The following is a 6,465-nucleotide window of genomic DNA, read 5'->3' on the forward strand; positions in this document are numbered from 1 at the left end:
ACTTGGCAATTCTGATGAATGGAGTTCTAGCTATAGAATGCATGTAAATACAGTTTCACGTAGTTTCTGGAGAGTCAATATGGACTTCCCCTAACATACCAACATACCAATGTTTGGAATGAGAATGGCCCATAGGCTCCGATGTTTGAATGCCTGGTCCCTGGTTGGAGGAACTGTTGAGGAAGGATAAGGAGGTGTGTCACTAAGTGGGTGGACTTTGGCTTTCAGAAACCCACGCCATATTCCCAACTCAGCTCTCAGCCTTGTGGTTTTTTGTCTCAAGATGTAAAGCTCTCACATATGGCTCCAGCACTATGCCGACCTGCCTGCTGCCATGTTCCCCACCTCATGGTCAATAAATCAAGCACCAATAAATCCTTCTATAAGTTGCCTTGCTGGTGGTGTCTCTTCACAGTAATAGAAAAGGAAAACACCAGCTAATAACCAGAAAAGAATTAGAACCCTTTTCTTCAATTCTCCAAGAAAGGACCCTATAGGGTATGCCTCTGATCCAAGCTTTCTGGAAGCAGGGACTGGAATAATACTTGTAGGATAGGTTGTGATACACAGCTAATCTAGACATTTTTCCTGAGCCTCATCTGGGATCCTGGAAATTTCATGCATGTATTTTAATAATGTCTACCTACCATTCCCCCATCTATAACCAGCACACCCCTCTCCCTACTTTGTTATCTACTCTTCCCTTTCTCTTCTGCTCTGTTCAATTCTGCCCCTCCCTCAAAGTTTATTTATTTATGTATTTTTTAAGTGTAGGAGTCACACCAGAAGATCCCTTCATAGATGGTCATAAGCCACCAGGTTGTTGCTGGGAATTGAACTCAGGACCTCTGGAAGAGCAGCCAGTGCTCTTAACCGCTGAGCCGTCTCTCCAGTCCTATTCCCTTTTTGTAACTCAATAATTCCAGTTGGTACAGCCAGTGTGCATGGGTGTGGGGCTGTCCACTGGAACTTGAGCAATATATCAGTGGCCATACTTCCAAAGAAAAATGACTCTTTAAGATCTCTTCCAGGGCTGGAGAGATGTCTCAGTGGTTAAGAGAACTTCCTGTTCTCAGATTACTTGGGTTTGCTTCCCAGCATCCACACTGGACAATTCAAACACTTCAAAACTGCAGTTACAAAAGCTCAAATGTTCTTTTCTTATCAAACATATGGCATGCAAATGGTACACAGATCAACATATAGGTGAACATCTGTATACATAAAAACTTAAAATATATCAAAAGGAGATTCAGAAGATGGAGAGGTGGCTCAGCCCTTAAAAGCTCTTTCTACGGGGTTAGGGATTTAGCTCAGTAGTAGAGCCCTTGCCTAGCAAGCACAAGGCCCTGGGTTCGGTCCCCAGCTCCGAAAAGAAGAAAAAGAAAAAAAAAAAAGCTCTTTCTACTCTTCAGTTTCCTTTATCCCCATTGGGTGACAACCATCTGTAACTCCAACTTCAAGGTATCTAATACTACCTTCTGGCATCCACAGGTACTTGCACACAGATATAACACGTGCTCATAAATAATTTTATTTATTGTTTTAGAGAACCAACAAAGTACTGGTCGTGTAATGGGAATTGAAGGGCATTTTGGATGTGGAGTGGGAAGCAGTGATTTGGGAAAGGCCCAATTTGAGATGCCAGGAGATTTTCTGAATTAGTTGTCTCATGACTGAGAGCAAATACATGACACCAAGAAACTTAAGGGAGGAAAGTTTGTTTTCACTTACAGTTGAAGAGTGGGGTCTGTCCTGGGGGTGGGGCAGGACAGCTAGTTACACTGTGGCCCTAGGAAATCAGTGGATGGCAGCTGGTTACACTGTGGCATCGGAAACTAGTGCTTAGCTAGCTTCTCTTACTGAATTATTCAGGCTACAGTCCCAACACATGAGATGATACTTCCGACACTCAGGGTTGGTCATACATTTTCTATCAAGCCTGGAAACTCCCTCAACTATAAACCTAAGGCTGTATGTCCTAGGTAATTCCAGATCCAATCAAACTGCCAGTATCCATCATTACAACATCCAAGGGTAAAACAAATGTAGAAGCCAGCAGCAGAATGTATAGGTCTCATAAAGAAGAAGATTTGGAATAGAGTAACATTAAGAGTTCTGTTGTTGGAGAAAATAGCTTTTGAAGGGAAAGGTAAGGGTTACTTGGAATTAGCTAAATTCAAGGACTTATACATGCTACACAAATACTGTACCACTGAGATAGTAACTATGATCCCAGCTCATTTTAATGTTATCTTTATTTTGAACAGCTGAGATTCAGCGGTGTGGGCCACTATACACCTGGCTCCTTACAACATTTCTTTAAGCTTATCATAGAAACTTTGGCTTGATGCCACCCCATCCCTTCTCATTCTTTCTGGTCCCTTCTTTTGCTTCCTTGTGAAACTGTAGCTGGTTTTGTGTAGCAATTTCCACAGAAGAAACAGTCTACCCTGGAAGCCCAGGAAGTAAACAACTCAGGAGTTTCAGGGTGTTCCTGAAACTGATCACATTCAATAGGCCCCCTTCTTCCCCAAGCTTATTTAAACACTAACAGCTGCTGGGTGACTCTCAGAGTAGCCAAACTTCCTGGAAGAAGCTCAAACCAACTGTACTACCTCAAAGAGACACTCTGGGACCTGTGAAGCTGCCTGCAAGTCATGCCTTAAGTTCCAGGGTTTACCCATGCTGGGGAAAGCTTCAGTGATAGAGCTGTCTTTGAAACCTTTCTGCTCCTGTAAATAACCCCTCACACCATAGTCCTGTAACTAACCTTAATTTGATCTGTTGTTGCTTACTTATCTGGAGTAAGTAGATGCTCACATTTCCCCAGGAATAGTGTCAAATAACAGCTGGCTTTAAAGTCAAGATCTCTATGCCCTAGTATGGATGGGGGTGCGGGGAGGGGGTGGGGGGGTCTGGTGTCATACAGGAATATACCATCCATCTGAGGCTAGACAAGTCATACTTAGAACTTACTTGTGCTGTTTTGCAAAGAGTGACTGGAGAGATGGCTCAGCATTAAGAGCTCTTCCAGAGGAATGGAATTCAGTTCCCAGCACCCCTGTGTGAGGGGGAAGAGAGACTTTATAACCACTTGTAACTCCAGCTCCAGGGGATGGAATGTCTCTCTGGCCTCCACAGGTTGTGATGTCTGTCTGTCTGTCTGTTGGTCTGCCTCTCTCTCACTCTCTCTCTCTCTCTCTCTCTCTCTCTCACACACACACACACACACACACACAGACACACACACAGACACACACAGAGAAGAAATGTAAAGACAGAATGTACTAATATATCACAGTATTTTGTTATGAAAGTAAGAAAAACACCAGAAACATTGTGTGATGGAGGTCATTTGAGCCACAGTGACCTGAGTGGTTTGATAGTTTTGGAACAATGGCTTTCACCTTACTTATTATTTGATATGCTTCATTTTCAGACATGTTTCTCTGAGAGGTTAAACCCTCTCTGTAGCACCTGAATTGTTTTTTCTTCCTTACCCTGTATTTGTTTTTTTGTTTTTCTCTTTTGGTTTGTTTTTCACCAGGAGGCCCATGTGGGTAGGAGACTGCTGAACTTCAGGGTTCTCTGATCAGTTTCCTCACTGTTACTCGGGCTTTGGCTCTCTCAGCCACTGTCTCTGTCTGTCTGTCTCTCTGTCTGTCTGTCTGTCTGTCTGCCTCCATACCTCTGTCTGTTGTGGGCATCTCTGTGTAACTGAAAACAGAAACATTTTTAACCCATTCTTTTAAATATTCTAGAAAAGCGGTAAAGTTTGAAGGATGGGGAAACCTTCCACCCCAGTGATGGTGAGGTGAACTTTGGGCAGAGCCTCTGATGCTATGCTTTGTCTGTTTTTACACAGGGCTTGCTGTGCATACCAGGCTGTCCTCAAACTCCAAGAGTCACCTGGTTCTGCCTTGGGAGTGCTGGCATGTGCTCTCGTGCTATTTCATCCTCCCCCCACCCCCAGACCCTTGGGAGGGATAGACCAGGCTAGGCTGCTACTTGGAAAATTTAGTGTATCAGTTACTTTGCTTTCTCTCTTCTTCCTTTTACCCCATTTTCCTCCCCTTAAGTAAGGTCTCGGTTTACTCCAGGCTAGCCCTGAACTCACCTTGTAGCCCAGGGACTATTGGAATGATCCTCCTACCCCATCCTCTCAGGTGTCTGGCTTTTGTTTCTTTCTGTTTTCTGATGGTTTTACTAGTAAGTCTGCTTGGCCTGTAACTCATGATTCTGCCTCTGCTTTCCTAGGCATGTGCCACCATCTCCACCTCTTGAACCACATTCTAATTAAGTGTTCAAAGATTATAAGTTTATCTAGACTGAGGACAGAAAGTTTCAAACAAGCCCCAGAGTCTTCAATCTCCTACACTTCTGAGATCCTAATGGACATTAAGAAAGGACGGTTATGGGGCTGGGGATTTAGCTCAGTGGTTAGAGCGCTTACCTAGGAAGTGCAAGGCCCTGGGTTCGGTCCCCAGCTCCGAAAAAAAAAGAACAAAAAAAAAAAAAAAAAAAAAAAGGACGGTTATTCTACAGCAAAGATGACCAGGAAACCTGTGCTATTCATAGTATGCTCACCAGCATCAGCACCATCCGGGAACTTCTGAGCAGTGATTGGGTTCCAGGCTGAGGTGTCATCCAGCTAGTAGGACATTTGCCCAGCATTTAGGTTCTATCTCTAGCACCATTGTGAGCCAGGTATGGTGGCATGTGCCTGAAATTCCAGCACTCAGTAGGGGTAGGCTGGAGGAATCTGGAGTTCAAGGTCATCCAGAGCTACTTACGGAGTTTGAGGCCAGCCTAGGTTAAGTGAGATGTCCCCTCCACCCCTACCATCAACAAAAGAAGAAACAGAAACTTAAGGGTTCTACCCTCCACAGACTGACCCTATCCTTTCAGGAGTAGTCTTTTTGCTTAAGCCTTTCAGAGAGTTCTGTGGCATGGAAAGTTGAGGGCCTTTGTGCTATTGTAAGACTAAAACACATTGAGGCGAAGGGCATGGTGGAGCTAGCTGCATGCCTTTAATCCCAAGACAATCTCTGTGAATTCCAGGCCAGCCTGGTCTGTGAAGTGAGCTCCAGCATAGCCAGGGCTATGTATAAAAAAACCTGTCTCAAAAAAAAAAAAAAAGTTTTGAAGAGAATTGCTTTAGTTTCATGCTAAGTAGGTTAACAATTTAAATAATCTATTAGGAATGAATTTTATAAGGAGAGAGAATATTACGACACTGCAGCCCTGACTGGGCCATGAGGTGGGAAGGCATTAAAAAGGGACAGTCCAGGGGCTGGAGAGATGGCTCATGGGTTAAGGGCACTGGTTGCTCTTCCACAGGTCCTGAGTTCAATTCCCAGCAACCATCTGTAATGATTCTGGCACTCAGGTGTACATACAGATGCAACATCCATATACATTAAATAATAACTTTTTAAAAGGGATAGTCCGTGAAATGAGAAACATGAACGGGCCCTTAAAGGGAACGCAAGGATCCAATGTGCAACCCAGAGAGATGCTTCATTAAGAGAGAAAGCTTGGGGCTGGGGATTTAGCTCAGTGGTAGAGCGCTTACCTAGGAAGCGCAAGGCCCTGGGTTCGGTCCCCAGCTACGAAAAAAAAGAACCAAAAAAAAAAAAGAGAGAAAGCTTAAAGAATGAGAGAGCTGTCACAGGCAGGGTGACAGGAGAGGACTCATAGAGGAGTCTTTTAGAGCAGTTCTCAACCTGTGGGTCTCAACCCCTTTGACAAAGCCCTGTCTTCAAAAACATTTTTTTTTTAAAGATTTATTATTATTTTTTTTATATGTGTGAGTACACTGTCACTCTCTTCAGACACACCAGAAGAGGGCATCAGATCCCATTACAGATGGTTGTGAGCCACCATGTGGTTGCTGGGAATTGAACTCAGGACCTCTGGAAGAGCAGTCAGTTGAGCCAGCTCTCCAGCCCCCTCCAAAAACATTTACATCACGATTCATAACAGTAGTACAATTGCAGTTAGGAAATAGCAATGGAAATAAGATTATGGTTGGGGATCACCACAACAAGAGGGACCATAATAAAGGGTCACAGCATTAGGAAGGTTGAGGACCACAGTGCATTAGAGAAATGTATCCGTCTTTTATCCTTCAGGGGGAGGGTAGCACGAAGTTGGAAACCAAGCAATCAAGTTTAGTATGGCCTATGTGACAAGGAGCATGGAGGAGGTAAATAAATAGGTGTAAAAATTCCACAGCACAGTGTAGCTTTTTAACTCACTTCCCCAAGTGTGTATTTACATAAACATTTGAATATAAAACGATGAGCCGGACTCCTTCATGGTTATAATCTCGGCTCACGTTAGGACTTGTGTTATTGTTTGGCAGCACCCCGTGTCTCTGTAGGGACAGTTGCTCGGAGGGCATCTACATGGTCTCGTCAGTCTGTTCTAATGTCTCTGGGACCTGGAGTTCCAGAGTCT

The sequence above is a fragment of the Rattus norvegicus genome, chromosome 1 (genome assembly GCF_021556685.1).
Source record: "Rattus norvegicus strain SHRSP/BbbUtx chromosome 1, alternate assembly SHRSP_T2T, whole genome shotgun sequence".
Classification (NCBI taxonomy): Eukaryota; Metazoa; Chordata; class Mammalia; order Rodentia; family Muridae; genus Rattus; species Rattus norvegicus.